The sequence below is a fragment of the Neomonachus schauinslandi genome, chromosome 2 (assembly GCF_002201575.2).
Source record: "Neomonachus schauinslandi chromosome 2, ASM220157v2, whole genome shotgun sequence".
In the NCBI taxonomy this organism is placed as follows: domain Eukaryota; kingdom Metazoa; phylum Chordata; class Mammalia; order Carnivora; family Phocidae; genus Neomonachus; species Neomonachus schauinslandi.
In genome coordinates, this window is record NC_058404.1 from 11,384,408 (window position 1) to 11,409,659 (window position 25,252).

A 25,252-nucleotide genomic window follows, 5' to 3' on the forward strand; every position below is an offset into this window, starting at 1 on the left:
GCACGTTCTGCATGGAGCACTGGGTGTTATACGCAAACCATGAATCATGGAACACTACATCAAAAGATAATGATGTAATGTGTGGTGATTAACATAACATAATACAATAAAATAAAATTAAAAAAGGGTAAAATAAACAAGCTCCACCATGGCTACCTCTGTGTTCTGCTTCTTTGGTGCTGCTAATATCCCAATGCAGTGGGAAAATGGTCCTTCTTTGGGAACTGGATGCTGCCTTAGCCAAGGAAAAACAAAGAAGGCTTGAAGACAGAGAAAACAATCTCATTAATTTTAGGTGGCAGGGCAGACAGTGCAGTTTATACACCATTTAATTAATGAAAGTCTGTTGTGAATGATAGTTTGCCAATGAGTCAGATAAGATTCAGATTTGATGGGCAGCAAATCAATGAAACAGACACATCAGCACAGTTGGAAATGGAGGCTGAAAGAAAAATTGGTATGCTCTAGTAGCAGACAGTATTAGATACTGAAAATAAAACTTGATAATTCTCATATTTCTGATCCTGCAAACAAGACATATCCTCCATTAATAAATAATTTGATACGACCACATCCTTGCTGCTTTAGTATGCCCCCCTTTTGTTTATTTTGCACAAGGTACCTGATGAATGGGAATGAGCATATAATGATTTTTTTTTATTATTTTTGTTTTTTACTAAATGGTCAGTGGTGTATTTTGATGCAATCACATAAAATTAGATTAAAAATGGTTCTGCAAAAATTCCTTTTGGTGCCTTCAGAATCAAAAAAAAAAAAAAAAAAACAACCAGACATTGTCCTTCCTTCTTCATTAGAAGATGCAGGAGGCAACAGTTTGGTTTTTGGTTTGGAGGGTATGTGCTGGCATACTCCTGACCACCGAAATTAGACAGCTTGCCTGGTGTCATGTCTTGAATCTTCCTAAGGTTTCTCTGCCATCCTTTGAGCACACGTGTGTTGCCAAGCCTCTGGTGTACAAGTCACCTCCAAGTGTGGGGCCCTTCTGAGTGTGGACCCTGTGTGCCTGCACAGGTAAAACACTCAGGAAGCTGGTCCTGGTGGGCAATCATGACATTTTATTAGGTAGCTGCCCTTAGCCCTCTGTATCTCCACTCTTGCCCCATTGGTGCTGTGTTCAACTGAATATCTCTCCGACTTTCTGCAGGCTTAGTCCCCAGAACTGCTGACACTTAAGTGCCACTGCATGACCTCTATTCCTTGGAGTCCTGCCTCTCCAACTTTCTGACCACTTCTCCTAATCAAACCTGAAACAGATAAGAGGGCACCACTAAACTTTGCAGTTCATTGGAGGCCAAGCTTGATTGAACTATATTTTTCTTAACAAAATAATTACTTCACATACATTTCCAAATGCGTTTGTATAGCACTCTATTGGCCAATATGATCACGGCTAGTCTCATAGGGTTACTGAGGACTTGAAATGTGGCTAGCCTGAATTGAGATCTGCTGGGTGAAATAAACCCTAAATTTTGAATATTTTGTAAGAAAAAAAGAGTATTTCAATAATCTTTGTAATATTCCACGTGAACATTATAATATTTTGGGTACATCACATTGAATAAAATATGCCATTGAAATTAATTTTGCCTGTTTCCTTTTACCTACAGACAAAACAATTTAAAATTTCATAGATAGGACTTTTACTTCTGGAAAATAGGGATAGATGCACTTTTCATCATTATCCTGCTAAGGACAACTAAAAGCCCTAGACATTACATATGAAACAGAAGGAGACTCTGAATGGTTGACCAAAAAAAAGGTAGATCCATTAGAAACCTCAGAACCTGACTCGATGACGAGTTGTCTGGATTTTCTTCTTGCCTTATAATATCCCTGACTTAGAGCTGCAGAAGCCAGCAACCCAGAAACACCAATGACAACGGCAAAAATATCCATGAGAAAGACCATTATCTAGCCAAAGAATAAGGAAAGGGACAAACTACAAATACAGAAAACTACAGAGCTGGAGCCAAACACCACATTAAAAACTGTAGCCTTACCTCTACACATGCCAGCAAAGCCTAGACTTTGACCCTCTTAAGACTATAACAAGACAACACCCTTCAGAGCGGTGTCAGAGAAGATCCAGTAGGAAGTTAGGACTGACTAATTACAATAACCATCCTCATCCCCATCTAACTGTGTCCATAAAAACCATACAAAGAATCTGGACTTTCACCCCTAACCTGCAAGCAACCCAACCCATCCATCCCTGCTTCAGTGGCGGCAGAAAAGTTTCAAGGGGGAGTCAGAACTTCCACCATTCCTGAGAACTAACCATATCTTTGTGCCATCAAACAAGCCTCAACAAGTTGAAAATAATTTAAATCATATAGTTTGTTCCACAAACATAATGGAATCAAATTGGAAACCAATAAATGAAAAACAATGGGAAAATAGCCCAATACTCCTAAACAAACTAATTCACAGCATGCGTGTCTCATTGAGCATTTTAGAGTCTTTCTGCCTAGGAATTAGCAAGTGAGAAAAAGAATAATCACTACGGCAGGTTAATTGATTCTGATCAGGAGGAAGTAGGGAGGCTTTTAACAAGGAAGAGGAAAGAGACATATGTTTGGAACCCATGTGGTTCACTTGGGCGCCCCTTCTTACTCCTCTGACCAAATATAACTGAATGGATATGTGGAACAACCTGGCATTAGAAGGGTGTGATTGCCCAGAGCTCAGACCCTTCTGGAATGAGTTTTGGCTATACTAGAGTTAAGCAACCAAGATCAGCTGATCACTGAAGGTAGGGTGAATTTAGAATGGGTAGAGCAAGAGGGAGATGATGGGTACCATTTACAGCCTCAAGTCCAACTGCAGAGTTGGCCTATCCACAGCATCCTACTAACTGCCTTCTCCAGAGTCGTTCTCTAGAAGAGATGCCCATGGGAACTTGGACCAGCTTCTCTGCAGATCTGCAAGGAGAGGTGAAAATGTGCAGAACAAAGGGTGAACTTGGAGAGGGTACATCCTTCTTTTTCTTGGCTTTAGTATGTGATTTAAAGATACAGCTTACCAGAACTTCTTGCTTCACAACATCCAGACTTCTAGAAGTAAAAGGCAGAGGCTTATTTTAAAAAACTGCTTAGTCCTCTCTTCTTAGACACCACATTCTCCTAGAGAACAAATGGACATGGGTACAAGAATTGAAAAGACCTAATCTTCCTTTTGACTCCAGCTTGTTTAAGTGGAATAAAGCATGGAGATATCTAAGAATTTTATGGTAATACCAACTGTTTTTCCTGGGCTCACTATATTCAGAAAAGTAGTTGCACCTTGTGGAGTTCTGAGATAGAGAGTGTTCTGGAAGGTACTTTTAACTAGGAAGTTTACTTCAGGTTTATGATATAACTCCATTTGATAAAACTGTGGCATATAAAGTAATAGTGAAAAAGGTAGGTAGATGTTTCTAGCTGTCAGACATTTGTACAGGAAGTGTTCTTATTCCCCCCATTTAGGTGCAGAATTTCATAGCTATCCTGTCAGTTTTCTGTGTCCCCCAACATAATAGAAGATTATCACTAGTCCTCAACGTATGATTTGCTATCCCAACATTTTCTGAGGTGTCATTTGGAGATAGACCACAATTTTCAGGGGAACAGTTCATACTACACAAAACAATATTGCTACAGCACTCCGGAGCCCAACAGGTATTCCTTACAATGTGTAAGGTAAGGTCCTCATTTGCTTGAGCAACATTTCTGACAGATTAGCTACAGCTGTGCTGTGAAGGGGAGGACTGGAAATGGATTGAGATTCTGTGTCTCTCTCTGTCAATCTTGCTCCTTGCTCATCCTCTGTTTTCCCTACTCCCTTTTTTTCTTCTTCTTTCTCACTATCCCTCCAACTACTTCTCCTCTCTCATTCTTTCATCCCTCTCCTTTCTCTCTCTCCTCCTGTTTCAAGCCCTTCTCTCTCTCTCCCCCCTTCTGTATCTTCCTTCCATCTCTGACTTAGACCTTGAAAGAAAATTAGCTTAACCTGAAGCCAATCTGTTTTATTTGTCTAGCCCAAAGAACTCTCATAATATGGGATGACTATGGACCTTTTCATAGTTGTTTTAATAAATCTTTCTTCTACTGGAAATAACTTATGTCTTCATGTCGAGAGAGAGAGAGCAGTGGTCTAAATGACATATCTGACTTCTTTTATTCCAGGACACATTATGAAATTCTGAGGTCTATTAGAAAGAAGAAAAATGCAAGGGATCTCATGTAGTAAAGCTCTATTTCAAAAAACTTACTAAGATATGTGCACATACAAATGCCCACTAGAATATAAATGCATAAAAAGGGCAGAGAAAGAGGGGCACCTGGGTGACTCAGTCAGTTAAGTGTATGACTCTTGATTTCAGTTCAGGTCTTGATCTCAGGGTCATGAGTTCAAGACCCACATTGGGCTCCACACCCAGCGTGGAGCCTAGTTTTTAAAAAAGACAGAGAGTGCTTAATTTATATTATCCATAACTGTGACTCTAAAAATACATTTGACATGTGCTAATGGAAATATATCATATCCATAGATTATAAGTACCAAATTCATGAATTAAATAAGCGATAGCCTACTATTATATGGTCAGTTACTTTTCCTGGAAATATAGACTTCTTCCCCTAGCATCTCCTTTTAGCTTGCCCCTGAGACAAGCTTTAAAAAACAGAAGTTTCAATTTTATTCATATACCTGATAAAACCCTTGGTTGGCTATATTAAAGACAGCATGTATTAAAGATACTATTATGTAGCTGCTGTCTTTTAAAATGGTAATATGGAGCCTCTTAACATAAACATCTCCACTATAATATTTGTAAAGATAATTTTTGTATGTACCGTACCTATGTTTATGCTGCTATAAAATTTGCCAATTATCTAAACATGCCTACAAAATACACAATAAACTATGTACTAAAAATACACTAATGTGCTTCAAATTGTATCAGAGTTGGACTATATATGTATATAAATAATATATATTTTAAGGTGACCTTACTATTGGTTACAATTTTAGCTCTTCTTTTGTGTTTCTCTGCCCATCCCCAAATGTGAGGTTAAAGATAGGAAATATAAAAATAGTACATTAGATAAGAGTTTAATAATGATAAAGAAAATGGTATATATACCATGTTGACATGCAACATTTCAGTCACTAGCTTTTATTGTTAATATGAATACCCAAATAAAAGAAGTATAATCTCTGTAGATTCTTATGGAAGAACAAATTCCAAAATGAGGACTGAGTGTCCATCTGTGCATATTTGAGCCACAATGACAAATTGTTGATTTCATACCATGGGCATTATTAAACTCCAAATCCTGCCAACTCAGCTTTCATACAGAACAGATTATACTAATTATCATTTGGGGCCAAACTGAAACTCTTAATATTAACTCTTATTTACCTGAATAGATAAAATCAAGTATATAGAATACAAAAGCCAGCAATGTCCAAAACTAAAGATAACTGGACCAGGAGATGACATTCTCTGACTAATAAATTATGATATCTGCTTTATTTCCAATTTTATAAGGAAACAGAAACAATACCGGGTGTCTCTGAATCAGCTTTTCTGACAATGAAGAGCCACTGCTGTCCTATTACTCCAAACAAAACTATGGTTGTCTGGATTTGAAATTTTTGACTTCTTCTGCAATTTTCTTTTTTTTTTTAAGATTTTATTTATTTATTTGACAGAGAGAGAAATAGTGGGAGCAGGAACACAAGCAGGGGGAGTGGGAGAGGGAGAAGCAGGGTTCCCGCAGAGCAGGCAGCCTAATGCAGGGCTCGATCGCAGGACCCTGGGATCATGACCTGAGCCGAAGGCAGACGCTTAACGACTGAGCCACCCAGGTGCCCCTTTTGCAATTTTCTTTAATTTATTCTGATCACTTTTTTTTTCTCAATTTAATTTTTCTACTCTCTGGGTGAAATATGGAAAGTATAGGGGTTCCTCCAGGGCTCAGTTGGTTAAGTATCTGATTTGGTTTTGACTCTCATGGGTTGTGAGATCCAGCCCTGCATCAGGCTCTGCACTCAGCAGGGAGTCTGCTTGAAGATTCTCTTCCTCTGCCCCTCCCCTGACTCACACACACACTCTCTCTAAAATAATAAATAAATCTTTAAAAAAATATGGAAAGAATATGAAGTAAGTGTCCTATAATGGATCAATTAATAAATCTTTCATTCAGCAATTATTTATTGAGTATCTACTATGTGTCTGATAACTTAGACTTTATTATTTGTGCAATTTAATTATATTATTCATGAAACCATCATGTTCTAACACTTTTTTTTAAAATTTATTTATTTGACACTGTACCTCTGAAACAAATAATGCAATATATGTTAAGAAAAAAAAGAAGAAGAAGAAGGTAGCAGGAGGGGAAGAATGAAGCGGGGGAAATCGGAGGGGTAGACGAACCATGAGAGACGATGGACTCTGAAAAACAAACAGGGTTCTAGAGGGGAGGGGGGTGGGAGGATGGGTTAGCCTGGTGGTGGGTATTGAGGAGGGCACATTCTGCATGGAGCACTGGGTGTTATGCACAAACAATGAATCATGGAACACTTCATGTAAAACTAATGATGTAATGTATGGGGATTAACATAAGAAAAAAAAATTTTTTTTTAAATTTATTTATTTGACAGAGAGAGAGATCGCTTCTCGGCCTTTTGGCTAAGATCAAGTGTATTTGACAGAGAGAGAGACAGTGAGAGAGGGAACACAAGCAGGGGGAGTGGGAGAGGGAGAAGCAGGCTTCCCGCTGAACAGGGAGCCTCAGGCGGGGCTCGATCCCAGGACCCTGGGATCATGACTTGAGCCGAAGGCAGACGCTTAATGACTGAGCCACCCAGGCGCCCTGAAACCATCATGTTCTAAAACCCCATGCTTTTAGTTGTAAGAAGTCCATTATTTTATGACTACTACTATGTAAATACTTAAGAAAAATTTCCATATATGCTTATATTAAGAAATTATTAACATCCTCACTGAAGTCCCAGGCCTGACTGCATCACCAAATTTCCACTCACAAGCATCCATGGGATCTCCCACTACCATCCTTAGAGCAATATAAGGTGAGTGCTTTTTGTGGATTATCCTGTTAGGAGGGATAGGGTCAAGTGTTTCTGTTCCCAAGAGATACAATAACGAGTAACGAAATAAATTCACCCAATTAATCAAACTGGACCCAAGATTCCTGCAAAATTTTTCCTTCCTTCCCACACACAGACAGACACAAACACGCACAACTGCACCTGATGTTCCCCTCAAACTGTGGTATTTATTGAACATATTATCCAAATGGAATGTTTTGGCTTACTTATCCTCAACTCTTACTTATCATTCCCATCTGATCTTAATCTCCACTTCTTCACTAATTCTGCTCTCACTAAAGGCACTGACTTCCACATTACTGAATCCAGGTATTTCACCATTTACATGCTCCAGCAGTTGATCTATTTATTCACTCCACTTTTTAAGATACCATTTTCTTCCATGATATCCCATGATCCAAGTTTTCCCCAAATTGCCATGCTCATTTTTCTCAGTCTTCTTTGCCAGTATGTGCTTATCTAACTGAGCCTTAATGATGAGTTGCTAGGTCTCCATCTTAGGTCTTATTTCCATCTTATTTTCTCCTCTCTTCCCTCCACCCCCCCTCCCCAGTTTTTCATCCAAGGACATCAGTCTACTTTTCTCCTATGGGCTTTCTGATGATCTGGACACAAACAATTCAAATCAGTGTTTCAAACTCAGATCCCTCTGCTAAACTATAGATCACTATATCCAGCTCTTACTGACATCTGCAGATGGATGCAAATACTTCAAATACATCAACATTTTCAAAACTAGTATCTTCTCTATTCCTTAAATAGTATATCATTAAATTGTACCATTGTCCTAAAAATGTTCCAGCTAAAAGACTTTTTTATTCACATTCCCACAGCCTCACTGATATCACTTACACTTCCCTTCTGCCTAGTCCTAACCACCATTTAAGAACTATTTTTGAATATTTCAATAGTTTCTAGTATCTTCCTTTACATAATCTATTTTCCACAATGTAACATGAATATTCTATTTAAAACACAATCTGATTATTTTATCCTTCTGCTGAAAATCATATAGAAGTTTTCCATTTTCTACTGGCTTTAGAAATCCAGTGTTTTGACCAAGGTTTGACAGGATTTGTCTTTGCTCATCTACCTAGAGCCTTCTATCACTCTTCTATTTGTTCTCAGTATCTATTCACACTGAACTCTTTCCATATCTCAATCATTTCTAGGTCTGTTCTCAACTCCATGACTGGGGGCCATCTAAAACATCTGCCTAAAATAGTCATTCTCAACTACTTCTTCTTCCTTCCCATCTCAACTTAGGTGTCACTTAGGACATTGTTTCTATCTCTGGCATTTTTATTTTATTTTTTTTAAATATTTTATTTATTTATTTGACAGAGAGAGACACAGCGAGAGAGGGAACACAAGCAGGGGGAGTGGGAGTGGGAGAAGTAGACTCCCCACTGAGCAGGGAGCCCGATGCGGGGCTCAATCCCAGGACCCTGGGATCATGACCTGAGCCGAAGGCAGACGCTTAATGACTGAGCCACCCAGGCGCCCCTCAAGTCAGTGTTTTACTTGGTAAACATGTCTGAGACCATGCATCCCTGGCTGCTAAGCACCATGGCGGACAGGGCTAGAAAGGTAACAGCTTTATTTTGAGCAGGGGGCAAAGACAAGGCAGCACTTTATAGCTACATTGTAACTAGATCCTGCATCTATCTCTGGCAATTTTAAATCTCCAGGATACACATTCACCTAGCACCCTGTACTTATATTCTGGAAAGATTTTGTACTAGACTGTATCTCTACTGCAGTAGACTGTTTAACCACATTAGTAAGAATGCTTTTGAGGGAAACAGGGCACAATATCTCTTTCTCTGTTAAACTCTGAGAGTAGGTGGCCCAATGGATGCCAGATGATATATCTCTTTAAATACAAAGACCATTATCTCCTTGGATAAGCATATGCAAGCAGGGAGGGTGACTAGGCCATGATGCGTTTTATTACCAGTCATCTAACTGTGTCCAAAATGAAAAGATCTTTCTGATTCTTGTATCTTGGAATTGAGTCTGGATTGATGCCCTATATTTTTTCTTCCTTATAATGAGTTATGTCTGGGGACAGAGACTTGTGCTGGAGCCACCAAATCGATCATGGTTTGGGTATATTTCTGAATTTCAGTCATGGTCAGGTCTTTTTTTTTTTCTTTTTTCTTTTCTAAGATACACCTTGGTACTTATATAAGTAAGAGGAATGGCTGCATATGAAAAGGGGCATTGTCATATAAATTTTAATCAAATTTCTAGCTTCTGTCGAGCAGGGAAGTGCTATTATAGACAAACTCTTGCAATATGACAAAAGCTAGATTTATAAAGAGATGAAAAGTTATGCTATCAGTCCTTAAGAAGTGCGATAGACCATTTTATGTGTCACTTCAGGTGGGCTACTGAAGCCAGTTATTCAATGAAACACTTATGTAGCTTTTGCTGTGAAGGTATTTCGTAGATGTGATTCAAGTCCATAATGAGTTGACTTTAGTATGGAAGACTATCCTAGATAATGTGGGTGGACCTGATTCAATCAGTTGCAAGGACTTAAGAGCAGAGTCGAGGCTTCCCAGAAAAGGAGGAATTCTGCCTGTAGAGAGCGGCTTTAGCTTCAGCTATGTCAAGAGTATCAGCCTGCCCTTCCTGCTAGCCTACCTTAAGGTTTCAGTGTATCTATCTAGTTCCAATAATCATATAAGCCAATTCCTTTCAATAAGTCTCTTAGTGTATATATATATATGTATCTCCTAGCAGTTCTGTTCCTCTGGTTGAACACTGAGTAAAGAATGGGGCAGAGGCAAGAAAACCAATATTGACAAGTGGTGGCACAGTGATGATGCAGAGGAGGAGGCAATTGTGTCTGTGCATGAGGACATATGGGCTCAATTACTATTATACAAAATCTACAAATCACAGCAGTTCTTGAAAAATTAATAATGAATTATGGTCTAATCAGAAAGCAAAATAAGGAGAACCAAAAGCAGTGAGAAAAAGCACATGAAAAAGAAAACATGGAGACATGCTAGATTTTAGGAAAAAGAAAGAGCTGACTTACATGTATGACTATATGGAAGGAAGAAAGTGAGAGATGATGAATATAAGAAGAGCTAAACATGGATCATTAAAGTCTTTAATGACAGGTTAAGTTATTCTAATAAGGTGTGAACTATAATGAAAGGTATAATACTGTATAAAAATACAAGAAAAATTTGTGTTTTATGAAAAGCCACTTTTTCTGTGTAGATGATGGATTAGAATGGAGTATATATGAAGATATAAGATAAATAAGAGACACATGCAATGTTAATGTGAGAGATGTTGAGATATTGCAAAAGAACAGTGCCAGGTGGGTGGAAAGAAGGGAATGGATTATAAATATATTCAAGAGGACCTAATTACCTATTAAATATAGGAAATATGGGGAGGAGCAAGATGGTGGAAGAGCAGGAGACCTAAATTTCGTCTGGTCCCAGGAATTCAGCTAGATAGGGATCAAACCATTCTGAACACCTACGAACTCAACAGGAGATCGAAGAAAAGAATAGCAGCAACTCTGAACAGAAAAGTGACCACTTTCTGGAAGGTCTCTTCTGATTTGTTTAGTGTATATTTTTCTGGGGTCACTGTTACCCTGTTAGCATTTTATTCTCTCATTCATCTATTCTCCACTGGACAAAATGACAAGATGGAAAAAAACACCTCAAAAAAAAGAACAAGAGGCAGGACCGACCGGCAGGGACTTAATCAATACGGACATTCGTAAGATGTCAGAACTAGAGTTCAGAATGATGATTTTAAAGATACTAACTGGGCTTGAAAAAAGCATGGAAGATATTAGAGAAACCCTTTCTGGAGAAATAAAAGAACTAAAATCTAACCAAGTCAAAATCAAAAAGGCTATTAATGAAGTGCAATCAAAAATGGGGGCACTAACTGCTAGGATAAATGAGTCAGAAGAGAGAATTAGTGATATAGAAGACCAACTGATGGAAAATAAAGAAGCTGACAAAAAGAGAGATAAACAACTACTGGATCGTGAGGGCAGAATTCGAGAGATAAGTGATACCATAAGACAAAGCAAATTAGAATAACAGGGATCCCAGAAGAAGAAGAAAGAGAGAGGGGGCAGAAGGTATTTTGGAGCAAATTATAGCAGAGAACTTCCCTAATTTGGGGATGGAAACAGGCATCAAAATCCAGGAGGCCCAGAGAATCCCCCTGAAAATCAATAAAAATATGTCAACACCCCAACATTTAATAGTAAAACTTACAAGTCTCAGAGACAAAGAGAAAATCCTGAAAGCAGCTCGGGAGAAGAGATCTGTAACCTACAAGGGTAGAAACATTAGATTGGCAACAGGCCTATCCACAGAGACCCGGCAGGACAGAAAGGACTGGCATGATATCTTCAGAGCACTAAATGAGAAAAACATGCAGCCAAGAACACTATATCCAGCTAGGCTGTCATTGAAAATAGAAGGAGAGATAAAAAGCTTCCAGGACAAACAAAAACTAAAGGAATTTGCAAATACAAAACCAGCTCTACAAGAAATACTGAAAGGGGTCCTCTAAGCAAAGAGAGAGCCAGAAGTAACATAGACCAGAAAGGAAGACAGACAATATACAGCAACAGTCACCTTACAGGCAATACAATGGCACTAAATTCATATCTTTCAGTAGTAACCCTGAATGTAAATGTGCTAAATGCCCCAATCAAAAGACACAAGGTATCAGATTGGATAAAAAAACAAAACCCATCAACATGTTGTCTACAAGACACTCATTTTAGACCCAAAGACAACCCAGATTGAAAGTGAGGGGGTGGAAAACCATTTAACCATGCTAATGGACACCAAAAGAAAGCTGGGGTGGCAATCTTTAAAACAGACAAGTTAGATTTTAAACCAAAGACTATAATAAGAGCTGAGGAAGGACACCATATCCTGCTTAAAGGGTCTATCCAACAAGAAGATCTAACAATTGTAAATATCTATGCCCCTAACATGGCAGCAGCCAATTGTATAAGTCAATTAGTAACAAAAGCAGAGAAACACATCGACAACAATACAATAATACTGGGGGACTTTAACACCCCCCTCAATGAAATAGACAGATCCTCTAAGCAAAAGATCAACAAGGAAATAAAGACTTTAAATGACACACTGACAAAATGGACTTCACAGATCTATTCAGAACATTCCATCCCAAAGCAACGGAATACACATTCTTCTCTAGTGCCCATGGAACATTCTCCAGAATCAGTCACATCCTACGTCACAAATGAGGTCTCAACCAGTACCAAAAGACTGGGATCATTCCCTGTCTATTTTCAGACCACAATGCTTTGAAACTAGAACTCAATCACAAGAGGAAAGTCAGAAAGAACTCAAATACATGGAGGCTAAAGAGCATCCTACTAAAGAATGAATGGGTCAACCAGGAAATTAAAGAAGAATTTTAAAAATTCACGGAAAAAAATGAAAATGAAAATACAACTGTTCAAAATCTTTAGGATACAGCAAAGGCAGTCCTAAGTGGAAAGTATATAGCAATATAAGCCTTTCTCAAGAAACAAGAAAGGTCTCAAGTATACAACCTAACCCTAAAGGAGCTGGAGAAAGAACAGCAAATAAAGCCTAAACCCAGCAGGAGAAGAGAAATTAATAAAGATCAGAGCAGGAATCAATGAAATAGAAACCAAAAGAACAGTAGAACAGATCAACGAAACTAGGAGCTGGTTCTTTGAAAGAATTAACAAGATTGATAAACCCCTGGCCAGACTTATCAAAAAGAAAAGAGAAATGACCCAAATAAATAAAATCATGAATGAAAGAGGAGAGATCACAACCAACACCAAATACAAACAATTATAAGAACATATTATGAGCAACTATAGGCCAGCAAATTAGATAACCTGGAAGAAATGGAGGCATTCCTAGAGATGTATCAACTACCAAAACTGAACCAGGAAGAAATGGAAAACCTGAACAAACCTATAACCACTAAGGAAATTGAAGCAGTCATCAAAAATCTCCCAACAAACAAAAGTCCAGGTCCAGATGGCCTCCCAGGGGAATTCTACCAAACATTTCAAGAAGAATTAATACCTATTCTTCTGAAAACTGTTCCAAAAAATAGAAATGGAAGGAAAACTTCCAAACTCATTTTACGAGGCCACCATTACCTTGATCCCCAAACCAGACAAAGACCCCATCAAAAAAGAGAATTACAGACCAATATCCTTGATGAACATGGATGCAAAAATTCTCCCCAAAATACTAGCCAATAGGATCCAACAGTACATTAAAAGGATTATTCACCATGACCAAGTGGGATTTATCCCTGGGCTGCAAGGTTGGTTCAACATCCGCAAATCAATCAGTGTGATAGAATACTTTAATAAAAGAAAGAACAAGAACCATATGATCCTCTCAACAGATGCAGAAAAAGCATTTGACAAAGTACAGCATCCTTTCTTGATCAAAACTCTTCAGAGTATAGGGATAGAGGGTACATGCCTCAATATCATAAAAGCCATCTATGAAAAGCCCACAGCAAATATCATTGTCAATGGGGGAAAACTGAGAGCTTTCCCCCTAAGGTCAGGAACACAGCAGGGATGTCCACTATCACCACTGCTATTCAACATAGTATTAGAAGTCCTAACCACAGCAATCAGACAACAAAAAGAAATAAAAGGCATCCAAATTGGCAAAGAAGAAGTCAAACTCTCACTGTTTGCAGATGATATGATATTTTATGTGGAAAACCGAAAAGAATCCACCCCAAAACTGCTAGAACTCATACAGGAATTCAGTAAAGTGGCAGGATATAAAATCAATGCACAGAAATCAGTGGCATTCCTATACACCAACAACAAGACAGGAGAAAGAGAAATTAAGGAGTCGATCCCATTTACAATTGCACCCAAAACCATCCAAGATACCTAGGAATAGATCTAACCAAAGAGGCAAAGAATCTGTACTCAGAAAACTATAAAATACTCATAAAAGAAATTGAGGAAGAGATAAAGAAATGGAAAAACGTTCCATGCTCATGGATTGGAAGAACAAATATTGTGAAGATGTCAATGCTACCTAAGGAATCTACACATTCAATGCAACCAACAAAATACCATCCACTTTTTTCAAAGAAATGGAACAAGTAATCCTAAAATTTGTACGGAACCAGAAAAGACCCTGAATAGCCAGAGGAATGTTGAAAAAGAAAAACAAAGTTGGTGGCATCACAATTCTGGACTTCACTCTATTACAAAGCTGTAATTTTCAAGACAGTATCATACTTGCACAAAAACACATTGATCAGTGGAACAGAATAGAGAACCCAGAAATGGACCCTTAACTCTATGGCCAACTAATCTTCAACAAAGCAGGAAAGAATGTCCAATGGCAAGAAGACAGTCTCTTCAACAAATGGTGTTGGGAAAATTGGACAGCCACATGCAGAAGAATGAAACTGGACCATTTCCTTACACCACACACAAAAATAGACTCCAAATGGTTGAAAGACCTCAATGTGAGACAGGAGTCCATCCAAATCCTAAAGGAGAACACAGGCAGCAACCTCTTTGACCTCAGCCGAAGCAACTTCTTCCTAGAAACATTGCCAAAGGCAAGGGAAGCAAGGGCAAAAATGAACTATTGGGACTTCATCAAGATAAAAAGCTTTTGCACAGCAAAGGAAACAGTCAACAAAACCAAAAGACAACCGACAGAATGGGTGAAGATATTTGCAAATGACATATCAGATAAAGGGCTAGTATCCAAAATCTATAAAGAACTTATCAAACTCAACACCCAAAGAACAAATGATCTGATCAAGAAATGGGCAGAAGACATGAACAGACATTTTTCCAAAGAAGACATCCAAATGGCCAACAGACACATGAAAAAGTGCTCAGCATCGCTCGGCATCAGGGAATTCCAAATCAAAACCTCAATGAGATACCACCTCACACCAGTCAGAATGGCTAAAATTAACAAGTCAGGAAATGACAGATGGTGGCGGGGATGCAGAGGAAAGGGGAACCCTCCTACACTGTTGGTGGGAATGCAAGCTGGTGCAGCCACTCTGGAAAACAGTGTGGAGTTTCCTAAAAAAGTTGAAAATAGAGCTACCATATGACTCAGCAATTGCACTACTGGGTATTTACCCCAAAGATACAAATGTAGGGATCTGAAGGTGTACATGTACCCCGACGTTTATAGCAGCAATGTCCACAATAGCCAAACTATGGAAAGAGCCAGGATGTCCATCAACAGATGAATGGATAAAGAAAACGTCATATATATATATGTATATACACACACACGCACACACACACAATGGAATATTATGCAGCCATCAAAAGGAATGAAATCTTGCCATTTGCAATGACGTGAATGGAACTGGAGGGTATTATGCTGAGTGAAATAAGTCAATCAGAGAAAGACATGTATCATATGACCTCACTGGTATGAGGAATTCTTAATCTCAGGAAACAAACTGAAGGTTGTTGGAGTGGTAGGGGGGTGGGAGGGATGCAGTGGCTGGGTGATAGACATTGGGGAAGGTATGTGCTATGGTGAGCACTGTGAATTGTGTAAGACTTTTGAGTCACAGATGTACCTCTGAAACAAATACATTATATGTTCAAAAAAAAAAAACTGAGGGTTCTAGAGGGGATGAGGGTGGAGGGATGGGTTAGCCTGGTGATGGGTATTAAAGAGAGCACGTACTGAATGGAGCACTGGGTGTTATATGCAAACAATGAATCATGGAACACTACATCAAAAACTAATGATGTAATGTATAGTGATTAACATAACATAAAAAAAGAGAGAGCGAGGAAATAAATATAGGAATACAGGAACTTTCCTGTCTAGGAAGGTACTACATTTATAACTATACACAGGGAACCAGTAGCAGTAATGAAGATACTCATCTCAAGAAAGGAAATAGGATATTTGATTACAGAAGTTTCAGTATTAAGTATCTTGGCCCTTAGGTGTACGTGAAATGCCAAATACATGATGAATATACTCATGTGTACCTTAAGAGATAGAATGTTAGTATTTCATGCAGCTATGAGTAACAGAAAACCATCACTTTAGTGGTATAAACAAGCAGAGGTCATCAGATTATGCAGTCTTGAGACTGGCAATCCAACATAGCCATGGTATTCAGCAACACTACTGAGGACCCAAGCTTCTTCAATCTTCATGCTGCACTGGTGCAAATAGGAGACTATTTTTTACTCATGTCATAAGACTAGTTGCTATAAATTCAGGGATTGTACTTGTTCCAGGAAAGGAGAAGGGAGTAGAACAAAGGACAAAAAGCTAAGCAGGTTTTCCTCTGTGCATGTGCATGGGTAAGAGAGAGACAGAGAGGCTCCTTCCCCAGGGATTTCTATCTATACATCATTATCCAAAATCATGCTAAATGCCCCTTCTCCAGCAACAAGAGACTGGGATATTGAGTATTTTAGCTTTCCAGACTCTAATATAAATAAAGGCCAACAATACATCAAAAGGATCATCCACCACAATCAAGTGGCATTTATCCCCGGGATACAAGGGTGGTTCAACATTCACAAATCAATCAGTGTGATAGAACACATTAATAAGAGGAGAGAGAAGAATGACATGGTACTCTCAATTGACGCAGAAAAAAACATTTGATAAAATACAGCATTCTTTCCTGATTAAAACTCTTCAGAGTATAGGGATAGAGGCAACATTCCTCAAGTTCAGCCATCTATGAAAAACCCACAGCAAATATCATCCTCAATGGAGAAAAGCTGAGAGCCTTTCCCTTAAGTTCAGGAACAGTCAAGGATACCCACTCTCGCCACTATTGTTCAACATAGTACTAGAAATCCTAGCAACAGCAATCAGACAACAAAAAGAAAATGTATTCAAATTGGCAAAAAAGAAGTCAAACTCTCTCTTTTAGCAGATGACATGATACTTTATGTGGAAAACCCAAAAGATTCCACCCCCAAATTACTAGAACTCATACAGCAATTCAGTAATGTGGCAGGATATAAAATCAATGCACAGAAATCAGTTGCTTTCTTGTACACTAACAATGCATCTGTAGAAAGTGAAACTAGAGAAACTATTCCATTTACAATAGCACCAAAAACAATAAGATACCTTGGAATAAACCTAACCAAAGAGGTAAAGGATCTATACTCTAGGAACTACAGAACACTCATGAAATAAATTGATGAACGGCGCCTGGGTGGCTCAGTTGGTCAAGCAACTGCCTTCGGCTCAGGCCATGATCCTGGAGTCCCGGGATCGAGTCCCACGTCGGGCTCCCTGCTCAGCAGGGAGTCTGCCTCTCTCTCTGACCCTCCCCCCTCTCATGCTCTCTCTATCTCATTCTCTTTCTCAAATAAATAAATAAAATCTTTAAAAAAAAAAAAGAAATTGATGAAGACACAAAGAGATGGAAAACATTCCATGCTCATGGATCAGAAGAATAAACATTGTTAAAATGTCTATGCTACCCAGAGCAATCTATACCTTCAATGCCATCCTGATCAAAATTCCAATGACATTTTTCAAAGTGCTGGAACAAACAATCCTAAAATTTGTATGGAATCAGAAAAGACCCCGAATCGCCAAGGAGATGTTGAAAAAGAAAAACAAAGCTGGGGGCATCACCTTGCCCTATTTCAAGCTATATTACAAAGCAGTGATCACCAAGACAGCATGGTATTGGCACAAAAACAAACATATAGACCAATGGAACAGAATAGAGAGCCCACATATGGACCCTCAACTCTATGGTCAAATAATCTTCGATAAAGCAGGAAAAAATATGCAATGAAAAAAAGACAGTCTCTTTAATAAATGGTGCTGGGAAAATTGGACAACCACATGGAGAAGAATAAAACTCAACCATTCTCTAACACCATACACAAAGATAAACTCCAAATGGATGAAAGACCTCGATGTGAAACAGGAATCCATCAACATCCTAGAGGAGAACAGAGGCAGTGACCTCTTTGACATCGCCCACAGCAACTTCTTTCAAGATCCATCTCCAAAGGCTGGTGAAACAAAAGCAAAAATGTACTTTTGGGACTTCATCAAGATAAAAAGCTTCTGCACAGCAAAGGAAACAGTCAACAAAACAAATAGGCAAGTATTTTTCATGCAATAGCTTTTTTGAGTGATTAGTACAATCACTGTGTTGGGTGCTGAGAATACAGGAGTGAAGAAGACATAGAAGACATATTGCTACTTTACCTCATAAAAATGTATATTAAAGGGGTAAAACAGATATATACATTAAAAAAAGGAATTAAAGGAGACAATGAGTAAGACAATAAAATAAAATAAAAATCAACAGATTAAATAAGCAAGGAACTGAGATAGAAAATCAGAGAAGGGGACACCATTTAGGCTGGGTTCTCATAGATGGTCCCCCTGATGAGATCCAAAGAAAAGGAAATAATATGTGAAATATGGTGGGAAGGAAGAGATCCTTTTGCTGAGCAAATGGCAGGTGAAAGTTCCTTAAAGTGGGAAAGGCATGATATGCTTGAGAACCTAAAATTCAAGGTGGTTAGAGCACAGTGAAGAAGACAGAGGAGTAGAAGATAAGGTTGAAGAGACAGGCTTGGGCCATATCAGGCCAAATTTCTTAGGCCATAAAAAGGAGTGTATTTTATTCCAGTAAAATGTAAAATTTTGATGGGTATTAAGTGGAAGCAACCACATGATATGACTTACATTCAATTATCACTTCTGAAGGAAGGTAGGTTTGAAAAGGGATAAGAGTGAAAGAAAAAAATAAATAAAAGAAGATGAATTCCAGTAAAAAGGCTGTGTATTACTCCAAGAGGAAATGGTAGTTGGATTCAGGTGGTGTAGTGACCACAGCAAGATGTCAGTAGAGTTGAGGTATATATTTAACAAACAAGGATCTAAGGATAAGTTAGACTAAAAACTATGAACTCTTGTCTTAAGTCAGGTTCCCTAGGAGACTCTGACATAAAGATTTGTATTCAGGCATTTTTGGGGAAGTGCACTTGGGAACAACACTGTAAGGAAGTAAAGAAAGCAGGATGGGGCAGTGGCAGGAGTTTAGATGCAGTTGCTACAGAGGTTATAGCCAATTTCATGGGTGCTCTGGAGTGGATAACGCTTTGGAGTTCTCCAAATGGAGACAGTGGGATTGGCACTAAGGCCCTTGACTGACTAGTCATTTAATAAGTCTATTCCATGCAGGGGCCTTAATCTTGGGGTAAGGCAGCTTCCTTGGGTAGGAGTCAATCCATAGAAAGAGATGTACTATAGATGTCAGCAGCAAATACTCCTAGAAGATGGAGGAGCAAGTTAATTAAGAGGGTCCAGAAGAAAGGATCTGGATAGTACATCACATCAACTACTATAATGCTGTAAAACGAAAACACTCACACACACACACACACACACACACCACAAACATCTGTGGTTAATACAACGAAGGTCTGGGGTTTTTTTGTTTGTTTCTGTTTTTGTTTTCCAAAAATGTCCAAAGTGAATATCCTAGGCAAATCTTTACGTGGGTCTCCTATGACAGTTCCTTCCTATAGTGGATGCAGGAGGAGTCCCTAAATATATCCTGAATGTCCATATGAGGAAAAAACTCCTTTGGTCATTTACTCAGTAGCCTTTTTCTCTACCTTCTGTAATGTTAGTTTATTTCTGTTATTGTTCATGGCCATACCTGTAATGAGTGTTGGAGAATATACCCTCTTTAGGGCCTTTATAACTTCCAGAACCCAGGTCCTACTTGGACAAGGCAGGAGGGTAGGTAATGAGGATTGTTTTTAGCCTTGAATAGTAAAAAAGTTTTCTGAGTTCAGGACCATGGTTCATTTGTCAATATAATTTCTTCAGAAATGGAGTAGGCATCTGATTTATTCCATTTCAGTTAGTTCTACGTGCCAGTAATCACCTACAAGTTTCTTTCCCAGACATTGTTCTTAAAAGTGCTTTATTTTGCTCCCTCACTCTTATAGTTCTCTCTCCAGGTAATGGAGACTGTTCTGAAACTATATGGAAGTATAAAGACCTTACTGTGAACCTGACCTTTGGCCTAAATTGTTTTTTTTTTTCTTTTATACTGAAATGTTTTCCTGGATCCTAGCCATGAAAATCCCTTTTAAATCACAACTCCTACTTTTTAGGATTCATTACCTTTCACCTTTTCCAACCTTGCAAAGCCCTGAATTTCTGGATCATTTCATTTCTGCTTGCAAACTGACCAACTGTTCCTTGAGCTCATCTTTTTCTGTTCAAATAGAGCTAATAACAATCAACCAATAAACACACCTTGAGGATCTGTCTTCCTACCTCTACCCTAGAGATGCTGGCCAATATGGCATATGTTCCAGAGGTGGCAGCCTTATGAAACATTTTTCTCTAGACCACTGCCATCTTTTCAGTCTTTGGTTTGAGTGTCCCTCTTGCTAAGCACCATACAGCTAAGCCAACGTCATATAATTTAGTTTTGTTACCTTTACTGTATGAAAGTAAGTAAATGCATTCTCAAGGGACCAACTTCTATATTAGGGTAAACATTAGCTGCTGTGTTAAACAGCACCCAAATTTTATTGTCTCAGTATAATAAAGGTTTATTTCTTAGCTTGTTCAGATAGAGATCTGAGGTTCTCATCTATATTATAATTAAAATTCTAGGACGTTTTCATTTGGAGGATGTAACAACTCAAGAGTACTTCTCTTCTACCAGATACCAGGGATAAAGTTTGAGGCATTGGAGAAGTCACAATTGGAAAAGGTATTGTCACTTCTACTTATATTCAGTTGGCCAGAATCCGGTCTTATGATCTCATATAAATGTAGTAAGGTAAGTTTCTGGGAAGCATAGGCTTCCTATGTATTTAAAGAAGAATGAAAAAGATTGGTAGGCACGTGGCACTAGAAACATGCTGGAGATATAACTGATATGATTTTGTTTTGATGCATTGTGTATGTATGTGTATGTGTTGATGTGTTGTGCAAAGAATAGGAGATCCTACGGTAAAAGGAGAATTAAGAGAAACCAAAGGCATCTTATGGATTATTGTAATATGGTGTATCAATGGTTTCAACATCTTTGTGGGTTGGCACTGGGAATACTTGAATGAATCAGCTGAAAGAATAGGGGCCAGTGATAATAGAGCTAGATATTGAAATCAAAAGTTCGGAATTAATGCAAGTTCTACAAGTAGGAAAAAGCCTAATTATAGTGCATTAAGAAATAAATAGTTGGTAAGTATATAATGATCAACACTATAGATGAAGTTTCAAGAAGTTTAACAGAGAAAGAAGGGAGAATATTAGCATGGTAGGTAATGCAGGCAAAAACCAAGATCCATGTTTCTCAGTTTTTTGATAACTACATATTTTCTGAAAGAGCCTTCTTTAAGTGTGTCACTATATATTATATATAACTTAATACATACATAAGTTACATTGTTATAGCAATGTTTATCATTAGGACACTGAACTAGAAGTTCATGTCATAAAATATACGTTAGGGTACAACTAGATACATCTCATAATAGGGATATTGAAATATGAAGCAAAATTTCAATAAAATAAGCTTCATATTACAAATATATAAGAGAACATGATTCAAGGGCGCCTGGGTGGCTCAGTTGGTTGGGCGACTGCCTTCGGCTCAGGTCATGATCCTGGAGTCCTGGGATCGAGTCCCGCATCGGGCTCCTTGCTCAGCAGGGGGTCTGCTTCTCCCTCTGACCCTCCCCCCTCTCATGTGCTCTCTCTCATTCTCTCTCTCAAATAAATGAATAAAATCTTTAAAAAAAAAGAGAGAACATGATTCAAGTATAAAGCTAATTGAATACGGTAATGCCTGGGATGCTTCCCTTGACACTATAAGTTACAACTTTGGGAAAGTGCTATATTGTAATCAGTGGTCTACTAGTAAATGTTTCACAACTGCTCTCTCTTTGGAGGAGGCAGTGTTAGGGGTGGAAAAACTCATTTCGTAATCTCTGTTTTATCCATCCCCTGCATACTTCCACCACAGCCTATTTCAAGCTATGGACATGACATTACTGAAGGCAGGGTTTAGAAGAGATGGTCACAATAACAGCAGGCTTTGGCAAGAGCCAACTCCAGAACATTATTGGTTGTAATTATGGTTAACTATTTTAGTGCTGCTTTGGATCTCTTAGCACCTTGAAAATGTTAACCAGATATCCCGGCATTTGGGATGTCCCAAATGCAAACTGTTTCAAAGACAGAGGTCCTCCACAGACTTTTTTGTTTGTTTCTTTAAAGGTAGAAAGGTTTAGAGAAAAAAGTATGTTAAAGAGGCAACCTTGAGAAAAATAAAAAATGTTGAAAGAAGTACAGAGAATGATTTAGTCTTGATCAGAAGAGAAAGGTGCCTTTGTTCTTTGAGGTCAGAAGGAAAGTAATGATGCATATGAACTTATATGTGTGAAAAGAAGTTGAGGGATCCCATGCCTGATAGATTCTTTTGTACCCATGAAAGAAGAAACAAGGTCACGTGCTATCAGGCTTAGAGCTGATCACAGCCTACTTCTCCAGTTTCATCAACCAACTTTCTCCCATTTGTTCATTTTTATCACACACTAGCTTTTTATCTGGTTACCAAGAGCAGTTAGAACTTCTCTGCATGGAAACCCTTCATACATTCTATTTCTCAGTCAAGGGTCAAGTCCCATCCATCCGTGTTGAGCTAACTTCTACCCAATATTGTGGTTCCAGCTTAAATAGCACCTCTGAGAAGCATTCTCTGGCCTTCCTTTCAAATTAGATTTTCCCATTGTATTACCTCATAAGATCTTATATTTTTAATAATACTTATTTCCTAATTATGTTTGTTTCTGCCATCATTATTTTTTTCCACATAAGGTAAACCATGAGATAAAGTCATATACATTATCTTGCATCTCTCCTTCTCCTCAGTGTCTGCACTTAACTAATATTTAATGAATGAATACATGAATAAATGAATGAGTGAATAAACAAAAAAATGAACAATGAAGACTACCTAGCATAATTTAGAACTTCAACTGAGGGTATCAAAAGAGGAAGCTTATCAAGAGCGAGAAAGAAAATCTCATTGGCAAGTCTTACAAATAAATGCCACTAAAAATTTGATAGACATATTTGTATGTTTGACAATTTGGTATATACTTATTCCCATGTATCTTCAGACTTTTCTCAAATTTGTGATTGTGAAAAGAGAGGAAGTATTGATCTCATCAAAGCTAGTCTCCAAATGCATCTGTGAAGGACAGACATGAGAGAGCCCATCTCAAGGACTGTGATGTATTGGATTCTCTTAAAACACAAACATATTAGATGCCTTCCAGACATAACTAAAAGGCAAGTGGAGTTTGGAGGGAAAAGATAAACAGAATAAACACACAGAAACAGGAATTTCGTAGTTCACCTCAAACATTTTTTCCCTACTTTTTAACCCCATTAGACAATGACAAATGGGACAAAGATGAAAAGGAAGCAGTGGTGGGAAGGAGGCAGGGACATGGGCCATAACCAACATCAGATGAGCATTCTGTACTCCATTCTCATTCTGTGTGTCTAGCTTCATAATGTAAGAGAGACACATTAATGACAATGATGATAATGATGATAAAAGTTAACCCTGCATAGTACTTATTGTTAGCCTGCACTGTCCTAAGCAGTTTTCATTTTTGTAATCCATTTAAGTGTCACAACACCATGAGTTAACTACTATTATTATCCTCGTTTTACATGGAGGAAACTGGATTACTAATTCTACATAAATATTAGATTTATTTTATCTATAGTAAAATTAATAAAATTTTGACAAAGTTGATCTTTGGATCTTGAGCAAATGTGTTTAAATGGTATTTAAACAAAAATAGGTCAAATATAATGAAATTGAAAAGTGTACTCTGATTCCCTTTACCCAGGATGTCATGGAATCATTAATAGTCACTTCAACATCTTATTTTTGCAAAGACCATAAATGTTAAAACATTGTACCTCTAAGCTCTCAGAGAAAAAGCTGTTTAACCTACTAAATCAATGCCCAAACTTTCTATAGTAGTGGGCATTGACGCATCTTTTCTGTGAATGTATAAAATCAAAGAATCTTGGAACCTGAGATAATTCTGCTTTATAAGGTTTTAAAGGTTAAAGACATAGAGTTATTTAAGTGTTTAGAAGAGTAAAGGAGTGTTTTCTGAAGCAAAAAAAAATCACTCTAAGTTATTCAAAGGCTTCCTTTTCCTCAGGGCAGCTTTAATAATTGGATTCATGGGTATCTGAATCACCGGCAGGGGGTAGAGAGGAACTAATGTCACTTTTTATTTTCATCCTAAAATATTTGCTCCACTTTATTATGTCACTTAAAAGTAAGTTCTTCGACAGAATTAAATACTTAGTATGCAAAGTAGGATCTCAGGCAAACTGTTTTTACAATGTAAAGGAAATTACATAAACTTACTGTAACATAAATTGTATAAATTTAAGCCAGGTTATCACTTAATCATTGATTATTTAGGATAGTTTATTTATAATCATCTATACATTTAACTCCTATCTTTAAAAGACTAATATTGCTATTTAATAAGACAAATGCCATATCTAACACAATTCTGAATTCTTTCTTTTGATGTACTTTTTCCTATGTTAGCTGCTAACTAGTGAACAACATTCTAGCTATCATAAGATATAATACGGGTTGGGTAAACAGTTATAAGATTAAAGTGAAATATTTACAGAATCAGCTTGACTATCACAGTGTTTTTATATGTCAATATCAGAATAACAGGGGCTACCTCTCCAGATTTATTAGTCACTTCATATAATACAAATTTTTGTACAAAGTTTGAAGTTAGGTTAACATATTAGGGATTGTTGATGAGATTATATACATAAAAAGAAACTGACTTTTACATCAAGGATATAATCTAGTATAAAGAGGTAGTTTTTCTCAGTGGAAAGAAATTCTTACTGATAAGCTTAGTAAAATAGTTGGCACTAATTCTTAAATAGAGAAAGACAAGTTAGATTGATAAAAACTTAAGGAAAGAAGATAACTGAGGGGCGCCTGGGTGGCTCAG

The 25,252-nt window shown here is 37.8% G+C and overlaps 1 non-coding gene across 1 annotated transcript; it reads right to left on the reverse strand.

The window, feature by feature from the left end:
• Nucleotides 1-8,670: 8,670 nt before the first annotated feature.
• On the reverse strand, nucleotides 8,671-8,801 carry LOC123324224. The gene has a single exon (XR_006539704.1). It is a non-coding gene; the product is annotated as a small nucleolar RNA SNORA63 (small nucleolar RNA).
• Nucleotides 8,802-25,252: the final 16,451 nt, after the last annotated feature.